The sequence below is a fragment of the Equus przewalskii genome, chromosome X, assembly GCF_037783145.1.
Source record: "Equus przewalskii isolate Varuska chromosome X, EquPr2, whole genome shotgun sequence".
NCBI lineage: Eukaryota > Metazoa > Chordata > Mammalia > Perissodactyla > Equidae > Equus > Equus przewalskii.
In genome coordinates this window covers 91,873,505-91,894,701 of record NC_091863.1, presented here as the reverse complement: position 1 = coordinate 91,894,701, position 21,197 = coordinate 91,873,505, and the positions used below count along the sequence as shown (strand labels likewise).

Sequence of the window (21,197 nt, the reverse complement as noted above, 5' to 3'; positions counted from 1 at the left end):
AAGGTTATCATTCAGAATGCAAGGAGAGATAAAGAGTTTCCCAGACAAGCAAAAACTAAAGGAGTTTATCACCAAGAAACCAGCCTTACAAGAAATGCTACAGGGACTTATTTAAGTGGAAAAGAGAAGACCACACATAGGAATAAGAACATTATCAAATAAAAAGCAATAACATCACTGGTAAAGGCAAATATATAGTAAGGGCAGCAGATCAACCACCTATGAAGCTAATACGAAGGTCAAATGACAAAAGTACTAAAATTATCTGTTTCCATGATAAGAGGGTAATGGATACACAAGCACAAAAAAAGACATCATATATGATATCAAAAACATAAAATGTGGGAGGAGAATAAAAGAGTAGAGCTTTTAGCAAGAGGTCAAACTAAATAAAACATCAACTTAATACAGTTTGCTATACACATAGGTTATTATATATGAACCTCATGGTAATCACAAACCAGAAACCTATAATAACTACACTAAAAATTAAGAGAAAGGAATCCAAACATAATACCAAAGAAAGCCATCAAACCACAAGGGAAGAGAGCAAGAGAAGAAAGGAACAGAGAAGAAATGCTAAAACACACAGAAAATAAGTAACAAAATGGCAATAAGTACATTCATATCAATAGCTACTCTAAATGTCAATGGATTAATGCTCCAATCAAAAGGCATAGGGTGGCTGATTGGATAAAAAAAAGACCCATATATATGCTACATACAAGAGACACACTTCAGACCTAAAGACACTCACAAACTGAAAGTGAAGGGATGGAAAAAGATACTCCATGCAAATGGCAATGAAAAGAAAGCTGGAGTTTCAATACTTATATCAGACAAAATATACTTTAAAACAAAAACTGTAACAAGAGACAAATAAGGGCACTACATAATGATAAAGGGAATGATCCAACAAAAGGATATAATACTTGTAAATATCTATGCACCCAACATAGGAGCACCTATATACATAAAGCAATTATCAACAGATATAAAAGGAGAATTAGACAGTAACACAATGATAGTAGGGGACTTTAACATTCCACTTACACCAATGGATAGATCATCCAAGCAGAAGATCAATAAGGAAACATTGGCCTTAAATTACACATTAGACCAGATGGACTTAGTAGATATAAACAGAACATTCCATCCAAAAACTGCAGAATGCATATTCCTTTCAGATGTACATGGAACATTCTCCAGGATAGCTCATATATTAGGCCTCAAAACAAGTCTCGATAAATTTAAGAAGATCAAAATAATGCCACACAGCTTTTCTGATGACAATGGTATGAAACTAGAAATCAACTATAGGTAAAAAATCAGAAAACCCACAAATATGTAGAGATTAAACAAAATGCTACTGAGCAATGACTGGGTCAATGAAGAAATCAAACGAGAAATCAAAAAATGCCTGGAGACAAATGACAATGAAAATATGACGTGTCAAACTTTATGAGATATAGCAAAAGCAATTCTAAGAGGGAAGTTTATAGCAATACTGGCCTAGCTCAACAAACAAGAAAAATCCCAGATAAACAATCTAACAGTGCACCTAAAGGAAAAGGAAAAAGAAGAATCAAAGCCCCAAATCAGTAGCATGAAGGAAATTATAAAAACCAGTGCAGAAATAAATGAAATAGAAACTTAAAAAAGTAGGAGATATCAACGAAATGAAGAGCTGGTTCTTTCAAAAGATAAACAAAATTGACAAACCTTTAGCTAGATTCACCAAGAAAAAAAGAGAGAAGGCTCAAATAAATAAATCAGAAATGAAAGAGGAGAAATTACAATGGACACCTCAGAAATACAAAAGATTATAATAGAATACTATGAAAAACTATATACCCACAAATTGTATAATCTAGAAGAAATGGATAAATTCTTATAATCATACAACTTCCAAAAGTGCATCAGGAAATAGAGAATTCGAACAGACAAATCACCAGCAAGGAGACTGAAACAGTAATCAAAAATCTCCCAAAAAATGTGTCCAGGACCACACAGTTTCCCTGGTAAATTCTACCAAAAATTCAAAGACTTAATACTTATACTTCTCAAACTCTTCCAAATAATTGAAGAGGAGGAGAAGCTTGCTCACTCATTCTTTGAAGCCAACGTTACCCTGATACCAAAACCAGACAAGGACAACACAAAAAAAGAAAATTCCAGGCCAAAATCACTGATGAACATTGATGCAAAAATCCTCAACAAAATACTAGCAAATTGAATAAAACAATACATTAAAATGATCACATACCGGGGCTGGCCCCATGGTCGAGTTGTTAAGTTCGTGTGCTCCGCCTTGGCAGCCCAGGGTTTCGCTGGTTCAGATCCTGGGCGCAGACATGGCACCACTCATCAGGCCATGCTGAGATGGCATCCCACATGCCACAACTAGAAGGACCCACAACTAAAATATACAACTATGTACTGGCAGGACATGAGGAGAAAAAGCAGAAATAAAAAGAAGATTGGCAACAGTTGTTAGCTCAGGTGCTAGTCTTTAACAACAAAAAAGATCATATACCATGATCAAGAAGGATTTGTTCCAGGGATGCAGGGATGGTTCAACACCCATAAACCAATCAACATGATACACCAGTTCACAAAATGGAGAACAAAAATCACATGACCATCTCAATAGATGCAGAGAAAGCATTGACACCTATTTATGATAAAATCTCTGAATAAGATGGGTATAGAAGGAAAGTACCTCAGAAGTAGTAAAGGCCATATATAACAAACCCACAGCTAATATTATTCTCAATGGAGAAAAAATGAAAGCTATCCCTTTAGGAACAGGAACCAGACAAGGATACCCACTTTTACTACTCTTATTTAACATCATATTGGAAGTCCTAGCCAGAGAAATCAGGCAAAGAAAAGAAATAAAAGAGATCCAAATTGGAAAGAATGAAGTGAAACTCTCACTATTTGCAGATGACATGATTTTATACATAGAAAACCCCAAAGAATCCACCAAAAAACTTTCAGAAATAATAAATGAAATCAGGAAAGTTGCAGAATACAAAATCAACATACAAAAATCAGTTGAGTTTCTATATACTATTAATGAAGTAGCAGAAAGAGAAATTAAGAATACAATCCCATCTACAATTGCAACAAAAAGAATAAAATACCTAGGAATAAACTTAACCAAAGAGGTAAAAGACCTGTACACTGAAACTATAAAACATTCTTGAAAGAAATTGAAGAAGACACAAATAAATAGAAAGATATTCCATTCTCTTGGACTGGAAGAATTAACATAGTTAAAATGTTCATATTTCCTAAAGCAATCTACAGATTCAATGTAATCTCTATCAAAGTTCCAATGACATTTTTCACAGAAATAGAACAAAGAATCCTAAAATTTATATGGCAAAACAAAAGACCCCGAATAGACAAAGTAATCCTGAGAAAAAAGAACAAAGCTGGAGGTATCACACTCCCTGATTTCAAAATACACTACAAAGCTATAGTAATCAAAACAGCATAGCACAGGCACAAAAACAGACACAGATCAACCGAACCGAATCAAGAACTCAGAAGTAATCCCACACATCTGTGGACAGCCTAATTTTGACAGGGGAGCAAAGAAAATACAATGGAGAGAGAAAAGTCTCTTCAATGAATGGTGATGTGAAAACTCGACAGCCACATGCAAAAGAATGAATGTAGACTATTACCTTACACCATACACAAAAATTAACTCAAAATGGATTAAGGACTTCAATGTAAGCCTGGAATCATGAAACATCTAAAAGAAAACATAGGCAGTATGCTCTTTGACATCAGTCTTAGCAGCATATTTTCAAGTACCATGTCTGACTGGGCAAGGGACCAATAGAAAAAATAAACAAATGGGACTATATGAAACTAAAACTCTTCTGCACAGCAAAGGAAACCATCAACAAAACGAAAAGACAACCTAATAAGTGGGAGAAGATACATCTGATAAGGGGCTGATATCCAAAATATATAAAGAACTCATACATCTCAACAACAACAAAAATAACAACCCAATTAAAAAAATAGGCAAAAGATCTGAACAGTCATTTCTCCAAAGGAGATATACAGATGGCCAACAGGCATATGAAAAGATGTTCAATATCACTAATTATCAGGGAAATGCAAATCAAAACTACAATGAGATATCACCTCACACCAGTCAGAATGGCTATAATTAACAAGACGGGAAACAAGTGTTGGAGAGGATGTGGAGAAAAGGGAACACCCATACACTGCTGGTGGGAGTGCAAACTGGTGCAGCCACTATGGAAAACAGTATGGAGATTCCTCAAAAAACTAGGAATAGAAGTATCATACAATCCAGCTATTCCACTGCTGGGTATTTATCCAAAGAACATGAAAACATGAATGTGTAGAGATATATGCACCCCTATGTTCATCGCAGCATTATTGACAATAGTCAAGACTTGTAAGCAACCTAGGCGCCAATCAAGGGGATGAATGGATAAAGAAGATGTGGTATATATACACAATGGAATACTACTCAGCCATAAGAAATGATGAAATCTGGCAGTCTGTGACAATATGGATGAACCTTGAGGGTATTATGCTAAGCGAAATAAGTCAGAGGGAGAAAGTCAAATACTGTATGATCTCACTCATAAGTACAAGATAAAAACAACAACAAACATATACAGAGATTGGATAGGTGGTTGGGGGGGCGAAAGGAGTGATCAGGCACATGTGTGGGGTGATGGATTATAATCAGTCTTTGGGTGGTGAACATGATATAATCTACACAGAAATCGAAATATAATGATGTACACCTGAAATTTATATAATGTTATAAACCAATGTTACAGCAATAAGAAAATAAAATTAATAAAAAAATGAGGACAATAAAAATAAAAGAAAAATCACAGTATTGCTGTAAAGATTAAATAACAGAAAGTATGTAATATACTTAACAGAGTGTCTGGAGCATCATAAGCAGTCTTTTGCAAAAGTCCTATGGTAATTTAACCATTTAACAATTGTCAGGTCCTTCTGGAAAATAAAGGGAGCCTTTGGTAGTAGAAATTGGCAGAGGTTATACATTTTCCTACCCCAAAACCTCATCAAAAGGTGATATGCTTCATTGAAAACAGGTTTTTGACTAAATTCTGTCATGTGTACAAATATTTATTGGCACAAAAACAATCGTAACTGCATGTAGCTCAGGTTAATTCTCACTCTGCACTGAGACACACAGACTGACATTTTGCAGAAAAGACTTACTCTTGGGCGGATGCAATGATATTCCTACAGCAGAAACAGCCAATGTGGTAGTCTCGGCAGGTGGCAGAGAGCTCTGTGAAGTGGAAGGATACAGAATCAGTGGGGTTCTAGATATTGAGCTTTGCACAGAAGATCACAGGCTGCTGGGCTTGCCAGATTCTTATACCTGGTTCTTGTAACGGTAGTGGGACCTGTATTATCTTTCTAACCAGCCATCTCTCTTGAATCCCACTAATGAAACATATTTCTAAGATCTATTATTCTAATTTCAAAATCTCTGCTATAGATTTTTATAATAATACTGGAAATGCTAAATTATTTCTGTTTTGTTGATTGCAACTTGAGGTACTTCAAATGCTAATTAACTCCCTCTATAGTGAAGTTGTCTTAATTTGTACACACATTTCTATCATACTGTAAATCCTGAAATATTTTTAAAGTAAAATACCCCACCGCATAACAACTCGATAATATTAGCTGTTATCTTCAGTATAATAAATATAGGTAGAACCTTTGTTGTGACAATTAGAACTAGTTTAAAGGAAAATCCAATTATCCTACCATGGGATAATTACCTCTTCTTCCCATCCCTAATGACTCTGTAAAAGTAAACAAGGCTTTTAGGAAGAGCTGATTAACTCTTTCCAGTCACTAGTTAACTGGAGCATTAGCTTTCACGAACCTGTAAGCCATGTTAGATAGACAGTAGATATTTAATATATCCTTACTTTTGGATAGATGAGATTATTCCAAAAGTACTGATTACTGATACTATGATGATGACTGTTACTATTTTAAATGGAAAGAGTTAATGAAAATTAATAGTTCTCTTTCATCATTTTCCCTCCAGTTTTACTTGTTTGTTGTAGAAACAGCATGGTATACAACAGAAATGTAAAAAGCATTCAATCCAGCTCTGCCACTAATTAGTTGTGTGATTATGCACAACTTCTGTGCTCCAATTTCCTCATCTATAAATTGTGGATCAGACCCACTCTCCCTAACTGGAAGAGCTGTTTTGAAAAGAGAATGAAGTTATAGGTGGGGACAGGTATTGAAATATTTAAAAGCACTACACTAATATAGACTGCTATTATTATTAATATTTTTCTTTTGGCTTGATTGCTAATCAGAAAGCATAATAACGCAGAGGCCAATGATAATAGCATTAGTGACAACAGTCCAATTAGACATCAGTGGATGGTAGAAGCTAGACTACAAAAATATATCAGCATATATAGAAGTCATTCATTTTTCATAAATGCCAAAGTGAGAGAAATTTTTTCTCCAAATAAAAAGCTGATGCTATTATTTATAGAACTGCAATAAGTTATTCACTAGTTTTCCGTCTCCAACTTTTTATTTTTATATTCAAAATGCAAGTCTAGTAGATATATTTTCTTGACGTTTTTGAGTTCTATTTAAGTACACGTCAAGACCAATCCTGTAGGACAGGTAGATGCCTACAAGCTGTGCTTTCAAAAGCTCAAAAGGTTATTTCTCCAGTCTTACTTCCACATTCCTGAAAAGGCCAAGACCATTTGCATCAACTTTTATGATTTTTCTTAAGAAAAATTTTACTGGATTAGGTGTTTTCTAACACTGGAGGAGAAATATATTAGGGATTTATTTTATTGTTAATTTAATGTCATTGCCAAGGAAGCAACTGTCCTGAGATACTGATGATAATGGAATGGGTGAAAAAATGTAGAAAAAGCTCTAAAATGATGGTTTGTCTTGGTCTAGTAAAATGTAAGTGAAGGAGAGGAAGATAGAAGGGAAAACAGGAGTCTGCTTGAGAGCGCTAATAGAAGGAATGGAGAGTTGGGGAAAACAGAGGACCAACTTGACGTACTTCACCATTTTGCTTGAGATAAACTTTGAAAACAGAGTTCAGTAATCAATTGATTTGTGGAAACTCAGTTTGCCTCCATTCCCTAAGTGTGGCGCTGTCTTGAGAGTCCCCAGGCATCCAGACATAGGGAGCCATCTCAGGACTATGAAAAAGCTTCAAAGGCAAACTTTACCTCCTTTATAATTTGGCCTCTAGCCAGCCTTGGAGAGAAGTATTGCATAGAAAATATTATTTCATTTAAACTTTATCAAGTAATGCTCTGTGTGAAGTTAGATATTCTTCAGTTCAACAGCCAACTACTCATAGATGGGTACTGTGATAAAATCTGTAAGATATACAAGTTGGCGAGCAAGAGGCTCCTTAATCTCCACAAACTCGCATGTTTTATAATCCTCTCTTAGTTTTGCTCATCTATAGGCACTTATATCTTCATACAGCAGGACCTGGAGCCATATCTGATCAAGGCAAACTGTACATAAGAAGACATATCTCTATCATTGAGTGAGATTTTGAATTAATCCTGTTGCCATAAGTCAAAGATCTGATATCCCTCAATTTCTCTTTTAAACCATTTGTGTCCAATTAGTGCTACTGAGCTAGGTCTTGGTTTCTGATTGTTCATTTGTTCTTTGCAACGGAAGCTTTGTCTGGATACTGAATACTGGATGCTAGAGCATGTTTGGGCCTTAAAAGACTTTCTGTATATTTCCAATTACCCTTGTCTATACTTCCTCTATCTGCCAGGTGTCTTGCTCAAAATTGGATATACCACCTACAAACATATAGTGCTGCAATATCTGAAATTGCCAATTACCACTTTCTGAAGCCTCTTGCTTCCGTAACTTTACACACAAGATTAGATTCCCTAGGACCCTGCTGCGTGCCAAGATCAAGCACGAGTTAACCACATTTGATTGAATATTCTAATTTAAACTATTGATTATCCCATTGAGCCTGCCTAGCTCATTGCAGTCACTTTAACAGTCAGTCATTTTTCTAATCATAGTCACAATATATATACAAATTTTCTACTGTTGTCTGTCTGCTCTTATAATTCAAGGGTGTGCATTATTTTTAGTTTCTTCATATCTTCAAATCAGAAGATTAATTTATGATGGCACAAGCAGCTGTTATTTCCAAGAAATATCTACAATGAATTTACTGATAATATGAGAAGGAAGGAAAGAAAGAAAGAAGGTAAGAAAGAGACGTCATTAAGCACAGTAAAAAACTCAGCATTTTGGCTTGTTGGCTTGGATCTCCAAGTAGATTTCAGGTGAAACATTAAAATGTACATTTTGTGACACTAACGTGAAAATTTCTCCCTTGATGCAAATTCTCTTTAGTATTGTCAGCTAAAACTAAAAAAATACACCGTTCTCTAACTGTTCAAGGAACATACTTATTATGCTATGTAAGACACTATTAATGCAGAAATAAAAATTTTTGACATTAAAAATTTATATCTGTAAGACGAACTCTGTATGACTCCACTCATAGGTGGAGGTTAAACATGCAGACAAAGAGAACTGATTGGTGGTTACCAGGGGAAAGGGGCGGTGGGGGGAGGGCACAAAGGGTGAAGTGGTGTACCTACAACATGACTGACAATAATGTACAACTGAAATTTCACAAGGTTGTAAACTATCATAATCTTAATAAAAAGTAAACAATAACAACAACAAATAAACACATAGCAACAGAAAAAAATTTATATCTGTGATTTACACTCACTTCCACAGCATGGCACATGGCACTGTTTGCACTTATGATTAAACACTTATCTTAAAACATTGCGCTAGATGGCAGAGGAAAAAAGCCTAGTACAAGTAGGAACATAAAACATGAAGGTGTAAAATGCCTTCAAAAGTCAAGTATAGAAAAAGAGGTTAGAAAACAAATTTCATGTTACTGTTTAGGATCGAAATTGAGGTGTAATTATAAAATAATGAAAGTTATTTTCTTGTCTGATAGGTCAACTGGCTGTGACGGCAGCTCTCCAAATTGAAATCTGCTCAGATTTGCAGTAATGTTAGAGTATGTGTTCGGTCTCACAAAGTGACTGTGTGACATGAACAACATGTATATTTCGGTTATGAGTTGCAATTATATTGGCTTACTAAACATCACCCCATAAACCATTAAGTGATGTAAACAAAGACAGAGAAAGTAAACAGGGACAAGATACAAGCTTCTACTCTCCTAAGAAATTGTGAAAATTTCATTTCAAAGTCATGTAAAAAAAATTAGGGAATTTTCACACACAAAAAATTATATCACGACTAATTACTTCATATTCCTTTTTATTTTACATCTTTAGCTTTTCTTCTTCTTAGAACTACTTAGTAAAAGCTAAATAAGGATGGTATGTAAAAGTAACATGCAAAGATTGGGGAATGAATATTCTAAGGTGAGAGCCAAGAAAACTTTACCTTCTCTATGGACAAAAGACCAATTGTGATCATAAAATAACCAAAATAGAGAGTAGTGTATGCTTCAAGAAAGGAAGTGGTGTAAATTCAGATTCATAATATCGTTCCTTCCCAAAAGGGGACATAAAAAGAATAAAAAAGATTAAAGTATCATTTAAATAAAGACAATATCCTGATCGCATAACACAACTCTGAGGCATATCATTCAGATATAAAACATTTTGAATGAAATTAAAAAATACACTAAGAATCAACTATAGAGAGATCAGTGTAATTTGGTGGGATATAAGCAGAAGAAAGTGTGAAAAAGCCCACGACCATTTTTCAAACTGAATGCACAATTGAGAGTACTATGTCAGCCAGGAAACAAGTTGAGGAAATATAATAGTATCACCTAATGTTAAAATACAATTAAAGTAGAAAATTGCTGATGTTTTTTATTGGTAGGAACTAAGTCACTGGAACGGAAGATAGTAGTGAGTACACAACAGATAATGCCAAAAATGACAAAGAAGACGGCCCATTAAGAAAAAAATGATGTTGGAACTTTGATAGGGATTGCGTTGAATCTATAGATTGCTTTAGGAAGTATAGACATTTTAACGATGTTAATTCTTCCAATCCAAGAGCACAGAATATCTGCCCATTTCTTTGTGTCCTCTTCGATTTCTTTCAACAATGTCTTATAGTTTTCAGTGTACAGATCTTTCACCTCTTTGGTTAAGTTTATTCCTAGGTATTTTATTCTTTTTTTTTTCCTTTATTTTTTTTTATTGAGTTATTGATAGTTACAATCTTGTGAAATTTGAATTGCACATTAATGTTTGTCAGTCATGTTGTAGGTGCACCACTTCACCCTTTGTGCCCTCCCCCCACCCCACCTTTCCCCTGGTATCCACTAAACTGTTCTTGGTCCATAGTTTTAAACTCCTCATATGAGTGGAGTCATACACAGATTATCTTTCTCTCGCTGGCTTATTTCACTTAACATAATTCTCTCAAGGTCCATCCATGTTGTTGCAAATGGAATGATTTTGTTCTGTTTTGCAGCTGAGTAGTATTCCATGGTATATATGTACCACATCTTCTTTATCCATTCGTCTGTTGTTGGGCACTTAGGTTGCTTCCACGTCTTGGCTATTGTAAACAGTGCTGCAATAAACATTGGGGTGCACAGGACTTTTGGGATTGCTGACTTCAGGCTCTTTGGATAAATACCCAGTAGTGGGATGGCTGGATCGTATGGTAGTTCTATTTTTAGTTTTTTGAGGAATCTCCATACTGTTTTCCATAGTGGCTGCACCAGTTTGCATTCCCACCAGCAGTGTATGAGGGTTCCTTTTTCTCCACAACCTCTCCAACATTCGTTGCTATTAGTTTTAGATATTTTTGTCATTCTAACGGGTGTAAGGTGATATCTTAGTGTAGTTTTGATTTGCATTTCCCTGATGATCAGCGATGATGAGCATCTTTTCATGTGCCTATTGGCCATCAGTATATCTTCTTTGGAGAAATGTCTGTTCATGTCTCCAGCCCAATTTTTGATTGGGTTGTTTGATGTTTTGTGGTTGAGTTGCGAGAGTTCTTTATATATTAAGGATATTAAGCCTTTGTCAGATATATGACTTGCAAATATTTTTCCCCAGTTAGTGGGTTGTTTTATTGTTTCAATCCTGTTTTCATTTGCCTTGAAGAAGCTCTTTAATCTGATGAAGTCCCATTTGTTTATTCTTTCTATTGTTTCCCTTCTCTGAGAAGGCATGGTGTCCGAAAAGATCCTTTTAATACTGATGTCAAAGAGTGTACTGCCTACGTTTTCTTCCAGAAGCCTTATGGTTTCAGGTCTCACCTTTAGGTCTTTAATCCATTTTGAGTTTATTTTGGTGAATGGTGAAAAAGAATGGTCAATTTTCATTCTTTTACATGTGGCTTTCCAGTTTTCCCAGCACCATTTGTTGAAGAGACTTTCTTTTCTCCATTGTATGCCCTCAGCTCCTTTGTCAAAGATAAGCTGTCCATAGATGTGTGGTTTTATTTCTGGGCTTTCAATTCTGTTCCATTGATCTGTGCACCTGTTTTTGTACCAGTACCATGCTGTTTTGATTACTGTAGCTTTGTAGTATGTTTTGAAGTCAGGGATTGTGATGCCTCCCGTTTTGTTCTTTTTTCTCAGGATTGCTTTAGAAATTCGGGGTCTTTTGTTGCCCCATATGAATTTTAGGATTCTTTGTTCTAATTCTGTAAAGAATGTCATGGGGATTCTGATTGGGATGGCGTTGAATCTGTAGATTGCTTTAGGTAGAATGGACATTTTCACTATGTTTATTCTTCCAATCCATGTACATGGAATGTCTTTCCATCTCCTTATGTCGTCATCCAATTCTCTCAGAAAGGCCTTGTAATTTTCATTATATAGGTCCTTCACTTCCTTACTTAAATTTACCCCAAGGTATTTTATTCTTTTTGTTGCGATTGTGAATGGTATTGTATTCTTGTGTTCTTTTTCTGTTGGTTCATTACTGGAGTATAGAAATGCTACTGATTTATGCAAATTGATTTTATACCCTGCAACTTTGCTGTAGTTGTTGATTACTTCTAACAGTTTTCCAATGGATTCTTTGGGGTTTTCTATATATAAGATCATGTCGTCTGCAAACAGCAAGAGTTTCACTTCTTCCCTCCCTATTTGGATTGCTTTTATTCCTTTTTCTTGACTGATTGCTCTGGCCAGGACCTCCAGTACTATGTTAAATAAGAGTGGTGATAGAGGGCATTCTTGTTTCGTTCCTGTTTTCAGGGGGATGGGGTTCAGTTTTTGCCCATTGAGTATGATGTTGGCTCTGGGTTTGTCATATATGGCCTTTATTATGTTGAGGTAGTTTCCTTCTATGCCCATTTTGTTCAGAGTTTTTATCATAAATGGCTGTTGGATCTTGTCAAATGCCTTCTCTGCATCTATTGAGATGATCATGTGGTTTTTATTCCTCAGTTTGTTGATGTGGTGTATCACGTTGATTGATTTGCGGATGTTGAACCATCCCTGTGTCCCTGGTATGAATCCCACCTGATCCTGATGTATGAGTCTTTTGATGAATTGCTGAATTCTGGTTGCCAAAATTTTGTTTAGAATTTTTGCATCTATGTTCATCAGTGATATTGGCCTGTAGTTCTCTTTTTTCGTGGTGTCCTTGTCAGGTTTTGGTATCAGCGTGATGTTGGCCTCATAGAATGTGTTAGGAAGTGTTCCATCTTCCCTAATTTTTTGGAATAGCTTGAAAAGGATAGGTATTAAATCCTCTCTGAAAGTTTGGTAGAATTCCCCAGGAAAGCCATCTGGTCCTGGGGTTTTATTCTTTGGGATGTTTTTGATTGCTGTTTCAATCTCTTTCCTTGTGATTGGTCTGTTCAAATTGTCTGCCTCTTCTTGAGTGAGCTTTGGGAGATTGTAGGAGTCCAAGAATTTATCCATTTCCTCTAGGTTATCCATTCTGTTGGCATATAGCTTTTTGTAGTATTCTCTTATAATCTGTTGAATTTCTGCAGAGTCTGTTGTTATTTCTCCTCGCTCGTTTCTGATTTTGTTTATTTGAGCTTTCTCCTTTTTTTCTTTGTAAGTCTGGCTAGTGGTTTGTCAATTTTATTTATCTTCTCAAAAAACCAGCTCTTTGTCTCATTGATCCTTTCTACTGCCTTTTTCGTTTCAATAGTATTTATTTCTGCTCTGATTTTTATTATTTCTCTCCTTCTGCTGACTTTGGGCTTCATTTGTTCTTTTTTCTCTAGTTCAGTTAGGTGTGCTTTAAGGTTGCTTATTTGGGATTTTTCTTGTTTGTTAAGATGTGCCTGTATTGCGATGAATTTTCCTCTTAATACAGCTTTTGCTGTATCCCATATGAGTTGGTATGGCATGCTATCATTTTCATTTGTTTCCAGGTATTTTTTGATTTCTTCTTTAATTTCTTCAATGATCCATTGCTTGTTCAGTAGTGTGTTGTTTAGTCTCCACATCTTTGTGCCTTTCTCAGCTTTTTTCTTGTAATTAATTTCTAGCCTTATAGCACTATGATCAGAGAAGATGCTTGTTATTATTTCAATTTTTTTAAATTTGTAGAGGCTTGCCTTGTTTCCCAACATATGGTCTATCCTAGAGAATGTTCCATGTGCACTTGAGAAGAATGTGTATTCAGCTCCTTCAGGGTGAAGTGATCTATATATGTCTATTAAGTCCAAGTGTTTTAGTTTTTCATTCAGCTCCACTATTTCCTTGTTGATTTTCTGTCTGGATGATCTGTCCATTGATGTGAGTGGGGTGTTGAGGTCCCCTACTATTATTGTGTTGTTTTTAACATCTTCCTTCAGGTCTGTTAATAGTTGCTTTATGAATCTTGGTGCTCCTGTGTTGGGTGCATAGATATTTATAAGCGTTATTTCTTCTTGATGAAGTGTCCCTTTGATCAGTATATATTGTCCCTCTGTGTCTCTCTTTACCTGTCTTATTTTGAAATCCACTTGGTCTGATATGAGAATTGCAACACCTGCCTTTTTTTCCTTGCTATTTGCTTGAAGTATTGTCCTCCACCCCTTCACCCTGAGTCTGTGTTTGTCCTTGGGGCTGAGGTGTGTTTCCTGGAGGCAACAAATTGTTAGATCTTGTTCTTTAATCCATTTTGCCACTCTGTGTCTTTTTATTGGAGAGTTCAATCCGTTCACATTGAGAATGATTATTGATGCATGTGGACTTAATGCTGTCAATCTGTCGCTCATTAACTTGTTTTCCTGTGTTTCTTTTCCTGTTTGCTTTAGACTACCCATTTAATACTGCAATTTCTTATGCTGGGTTTCTTAGATTTTTCCTTATCTATGATTTGTGACTCTGTTCTGTACTTTATTTTAGTGTCTACCTTGAAGATTGTATTTAGAATCTCGTGTATAATATAGTCTATTCTCTGGTGGTCTCTTACTTACTCGACCAATACTGATTTAGACCCTTTGCTCTTCCCCTCCTAAATAATTATTTTCATTTTTTATTCCAACTCGTCTTATTAATTTGTAGTTAGAGTGCTAAGATCGTCCTTGTTTTGGTAGTTTCCTTATTTTTACCCTAATGCTATAGTTGAATATTTGCTATCCTGTTCTGGTTCTATCCATCGGTCTCCCTAGTCTGTGGATTGTGTCCCCTTTCTCCCTTTTTTCTTTTTTCAAGTATGAGAGCCTTCTTGAGGATTTCTTGTAATGGAGGGCTTTTAGTTACAAATTCCCTTAACTTTTGTTTGTCTGGAAAAGATTTAATTTCTCCCTCATATCTGAAGGAAATTCTTGCTGGATAGAGTATTCTTGGCTGAAGGTTTTTATCCTTTAAAGCTTTGAATATATCACTCTATTCTCTCCTAGCTTGTAGGGTTTCTGTAGAGAAATCCGCTGACAGTCTGATAGGGGCTCCTTTATAGGTTATTCTCTTTTTTTTTCTTACTTCCCTGAGTATTCTTTCCTTATCATTCCTATTTGCCAACTTTACGATTATGTGCCTTGTGGTGGGTCTTTTTACATTGGCAAATCTAGGAGATCTAAAACCCTCCTCTACACACATTTCTCCGTTGATCCCTAGATTTGGGAAGTTCTCTTCAATAATTTCGTTAAGCACACTTTCTGCTCCATTTTCCTTTTCCATATTCTCGGGAATTCCTATGATCCTTATGTTCTTACTCCTCATTGAATCCATTATCTCTCGGAGATTTTCCTCATTTTTTTAAATTCTTAGTTCTCTTTCTTCCTCTGTCTGGCGCCATTCAGCCTGTCTGTCCTCGATTATGCTGATTTGCTCCTCTATGTGGTCTACACGGGCATTCAGGGAATCCGTATTCTGTTTTATCTGGTCCATTGTGTTTTTCATCTCAAGTAATTCTGTTTGATTCTTCTTTATGATTTCAATCTCTTTTGTGAAGTAACTCCAGAACTCGGCTTGTTTCTCTATCTTTCTCTCTACCTCATTGAGTTTTTTGATTATAGCTGCTCTGAATTCATTATCACTTAGTTTACCTAATTCCAAGTCTTCAGGACTTAATTCTGTGTTTTTATTGTTTTCCTTGTGGTCTGGGGCTTTTATAAATTGATGGATGGTAGAGGAGCGGTTTTTTCTCATGGTGGTAGAATTCAGTTGCAATTACAGCCTGTCGCCACTAGATGGGGGTCGAGAGCGGCATGTTAGCTCACCGCCTTGGGGCAAGATGGCTGCGCCCACTGGCTTTGTTGGGGGGGAGGAGCTGTTACTCACACGCACCGGTCTGGGTTCAGATCAGTTCTGTTCTCTGGTCTCCCAAAGCCCTTGATTTATGGGGTCCCCGCGGACGGAAGCTTTCCCCCCGTCAGCGGGTCTCCACTGAATCAGCGTCAGGAGTCCTGGATGATCCCCCGGTCGCGCGGCCCCTCCCCTGCTCCTTCCCGACCTGCGCCGCAGCGATCACAGACTCTAGGGGAGGGAGCGATGTTCTCTCCTACCGTTCCAGTGCCTCCGAGGCCATCTGCAAGGTTTATGATCTCCGCCTTCTTGGTATTGTAGGTCTCTAACGAGCTGGCATTATGTTTATTCTCTGAAATTCAGTTCTTCCAATCTTTTGTTGTATTTTGAAGGGGAGAGAATCCCGGGTCAGCTCACCCTGCCATTTTGCTCCGCCCACCGGTATTTTATTCTTTTTGTTGCAATTGTAAATGGGATTGTATTCTTAATTTCTCTTTCTGCTACTTTGTTGTTAGTGTATAGAAACACAACCAATTTTTGTGCATTGATTTTGTATCCCATGACTTGACTGTATTCATTTATTGTTTCTAAAAGTTTTTTAGTGGACTCTCTAGGGTTTTCTAGATATAAAATCATGTTGTCTGCAAAGAGTGACAGTTTTACCTCTTCGTTGCCACTATGGATCCCTTTTATTTCTTTTTCTTACCTGATTGCTCTAGCTAGGACTTCCAATACTATGTTAAATAAGAGTGGTGACAGTGGGCATCCTTGTCTGGTTCCTGTTCTTAGAGGGATGTCTTTCAGTTTTCCTCTGTTGAGGATGATATTTGCTGTGGGTTTGTCATATATGGCCTTTATTATGTTGAGGTATTTTCCTTCTATACCCATTTTATTTAGAGTTTTTATCATAAATGGATGCTGTATCTTGTCAAATGCTTTCTCTGCATCTATTGAGATGATCATGTGATTTTTATTCTTCATTTTGTTAATGTGGTGTATCACGTTGATAGATTTGCAGATGTTGAACCATCCCTGCATCCCTGGAATGAAACCCACTTGATCATGACGTATGACCTTTTTAATGATTTTTGCATTCAATTTGCTAGTATTTTGTTGAGGACTTTTGCATCAATGTTCATCAGTGATATTGGCCTATAATTTTCTTTTTCTGTGTTGTCCTTGTCTGGTTATGGTATCAGGATAATGTTGGCTTCATAGAAGGAGTTAGGAAGCCTCTCCTCCTCTTCAATTTTTTGGATGAGTTTGAGGATAGGTACTAAGTCTTCTTACAACATTTTTCACAGAAATAGAACAAAGAATCCTAAAATTTGTATGGAACCACAAAAGACCCCAAATAGCCAAAATATTCCTGAGAAAAAAGAACAAAGTTGGAGGTATCACACTCCCTGATTTCAAAGTGTACTACAAAGCCATAGTAACCAAAACAGCATGGTACTATCACAAAAAAAGGCACACAGATCAATGGAACAGAATTGAGAACCCATAAATAAACCCACACATTTATGGACAGCTAATATTCCACAAGGCAGCCAACAGCATACAATGGAGGAAGGGAAGTCTCTTCAACAAATGCTGTTGGAAAAACTGGACAGCCACGTGCAAAAGAATGAAAGTAGACCATTACCTTACACCATGCACAAAAATCAACTCAAAATGGATTAAAGACTTGAATGTAAAACCCGAAACGATGAAACTTCTACAAGAAAACATAGGCAGTACACTCTTTGACATCAGTCTTAGCAGCATATTTTCAAGTACCATGTCTGATGGGGAAAGGGAAGCAAAAGAAAGAATGAACAAAAGGGACTACATCAAACTAAAAAGCTTCTGCACAGCAAAGGAAACGAGCAACAAAATGAAAAGACAACCTAATAATTGGGAGAAGATATTTGCAAACCATATATCAGACAAGGGGTTGGTTAATATCCAAATTGTGCAAAGAACTCATACAGCTCAACAATAAGGAAACCAACTACCCAATTAAAAAATGGCCAAAGATCTGAACATAGATTTTTCCAAAGAAGATATACGGATGGCCAACAGGCATATGAAACGATGCTCAACATCATTAGCTATCAGGGAAATGCAAATCAAAACTACAATGAGGTAACACTTCACTCCAGTCAGAATGGCTATAATTAACAAGACAGGAAACAACAAATGTTGGAGAGGGTGTGGAGAGAAGGGAACACTTGTACACTGCTGGTGGGAGTGCAAACTGGTGCAGCCACTATGAAAAGCAGTATGGAGTATCCTCAGAAAATTAAGAATAGATCTACCATATGATCCAGCTATTCTACTGCTGGGTATTTATCCCAAGAACTTGAAAACACAAAGGCATAAAGATACTTGCACCCCTATGTTCATCGCAGCATTATACACAATAGCCAAGACTTGGAAGCAACCCAGATGCCCATTAAGGGACGAATGGATAAAGAAGATGTGTATTTATACACAATGGAATACTACTCAGCCATAAGAAATGATAAAATCTGGCCATTTGTGACAGCATGGATGGTCCTTGAGGGTATTATGCTGAGTGAAGTAAGTCAGAGGGACAAAGTCAAATACCATATGATTTCACTCATAAGTAGAAGATAAAAACAACGACAAACAAACACATAGCAATGGAGATTGGATTGGCCTTTACCACAGCGGAAGTAGGGGGAGGGCAAAAGGGGTGATTAGGCTCACATTTGAGGGGATGGACTATAATTAGTTTTTGGGTGGTGAACATGATGTAATCTACACAGAATTCAAAATATATTACGATGTACCTCTGAAAGCTATATATTGTTATAATCCAATGTTACTGTAATTAAAAGAATTTAAAAATTAAAAAAAATTTTGATTAAAAAGAACTCTTCAAAAAAATAAAAAAATGAATAAATACTCATAAAATGGGGATTCAAAATCTGGATAATTAGTATGCCTGATGAAAAAGAAAAAAATATATATAGATGGCAACAACAACAAGACATTCGCAAGTATAAAAGAAGAAAATCTTCCAGGAATGAGAGAAGGCCTGAGTCTGCCAATCGAAAGGCATCACTGTTCTAAAAGAAGTTTATAATGGCGAAAGAATACAGAGATACTCTTCATTATTTAGTTTTTGAGATGAAGAAGGCATATTATAGATACCTAGATACAAGAAGAAGGTCACTGTGGCATTAAGATATTTTTGGCTACAAGTAAAAGAATAGGTGGTTGAAAGTGGTTTAAAAATAGGTATTTTGATTTTTGTTGATTTGTTTTTCATTTTGTTTTTATTTTCCTCACACTACAAGAAATCTGAAAGAGGCTCTTCCAGAGTTGGAACAGTGGCTCAATGACGTCCACAAGGATCTGGACCCTTTCTATCCTCTCACATCACCATCCTCAATGTGGAGACTTTTGTCCTCAGTTTTGTTCTCTCAGGGTCATACGGCTGTTGCATCATCTCTCATTATGTCCTCACACTGCCACACCCAAAAACAAGAACAGAGGGTAGATAATTTCTCCTCATTTGTCTTTCTTTCTTTCTTTGACTAGAGATTTTATTTTAGAAGTATGAAAGATAGAGGGGCAATAACGTTTGGAACTTTTAATCAAGGTTTGCTTTATTTAAGTTTAATGTTAATTCTGTGCTTTATTTCAGTAAGAACAACCTAGATTCTGTATCAGTGGTTCCAGTCAGATATCCAGTAGTACAAATTAGCTTCAAGTGACACATGTCGAATAAAAGAAGTTGAGCAACTTAAGGGGGAGGGGCAGCCAGGGGGAGGGGGAAGAAGAAACACAGAAATGGACACTCATGCAGGCTTTTCCATACCACCTTCAATCTTAACATGCTTCAGAGGAAGAGTAAAAGCAGGCAAGAATGAGCAGCCATGGATTGTTGAACTGTTCCAGCATCACGCTTTTCAGCAACATTTCCAGAGTTTGAAGCACTTTTTACAGTGAAACCATTACAACAAACTCCCCAAACTTTAAGCACCTCAAGCTAACGCTAAATTAATTTTAAACAACGGTATAAAATTTGATTTAAACGATTAGAAAAAGGAAAAATGATACCACTGCTGCCTCTGTAGTGTGATTAACCTCTCTCTTAGATGTTTGAGTCTCCCAGAAATCTAATGGCTTTCGAATGCAATTTCCACTTCTAATGGTGATTTTGACACATCTGGCAGGAGACAATACAGTAATGCTGAAAAAGCTTTTATACAGTCCTGTTAGTGTCCTAAAGAACCTAAAAGCTGGAGCCAGTAAAATCCACAGAAATTCACTCTTGTATTTAAGAACTTTTGAAAATGGTTTACAAAAACACCAACAGGGTAGGAACCTAAATTCTGAGACCAAATGTAAATGTCAGATTTGGTCGTTCTCTGTGACAATGGAGAATTTCCAAGGGGGTGCAATGGGAAGGAGTGGCATGGTCAGAGATAGTTTCTCTTGTTGGCTTTTAGATCTCACTGATTCTTATCTTCCACGTCCTGAAGAAAGTGTTTATTCTGCTCTTCACCATCACCCTGCATGTCTAAAGTCCATAGTGTCAGATTGTCACGTAACAACCGCACGGTAAATATAGAGTCCTTATACTTTTCTTCACTCAGCATAACCATTTCTGCAATTGCATCATCAAAAGCTGCTTTTTGCCAAGCTGCAGGCATGGTCACAGGAATTAAGAATTTCATAGTAGAATATGGAAAAATTGAGAGCAAGACCTAAGTGAATGAGATGTATTGGTGGAAGTTCTATCATTGCAATATCATTAGCAGCTTTAAAGCCACTAGGCTGTTCTGTGCAGCCTCCTTCCTGTGGCAAATTCAGCCAGACACCTCTGATAGTTCCCTTCATTTTAAAATAGAAAACCTTGGACTCTCTAGTGTTAGCTGCTGGAATGAGGTGTTTGTCCAGTACATCTAAACTGTCACAACACGTTAACCTTGGCGCAATCTCAACCATTTACCAATATTTCTGAATCAGTTTTAGTTTGTGTGCTTCTCCCTCATTTTCCTCTTTCTATTCAAAGTTGCTGATTATTCTCCAGGAGGCTCTTCTAGCTCCAATCACAATTTTATATGCAACGTGAGGTTTCTTCAACTGTCAACTCCACATCCATCCCTGCTGCTTTCTTCATTAATTTCATCCTATCCTCAGCCTGCTGAGTGTTCACCTGGTACACCAGATCCTCCTAATCATCCATGGGGCAGTGGCTCCAGCGGGGTCCGTATGACAGAAAGAAGCGGATAGGGTTGCCAACTCTCTCAGCCTCTTGCTCTGCATCCGGGCAGGCCATTTATCTCTTTTCTTAGTGAAGATAATCTTTCCTAGAACACTCAAGTAAAATTCTCTTTACATTTCTTCAGCTGGAACAAGGCCAAATTACTACACTCTAGCTGTAAGGGAGCATGAG

The 21,197-nt window shown here is 36.7% G+C and overlaps 1 pseudogene; it reads right to left on the bottom strand.

The window, feature by feature from the left end:
• Positions 1-20,195: 20,195 nt before the first annotated feature.
• Positions 20,196-20,987, bottom strand: LOC103565492 (14-3-3 protein epsilon pseudogene; annotated as a pseudogene).
• Between the last annotated feature and the right edge of the window lie 210 nt (positions 20,988-21,197).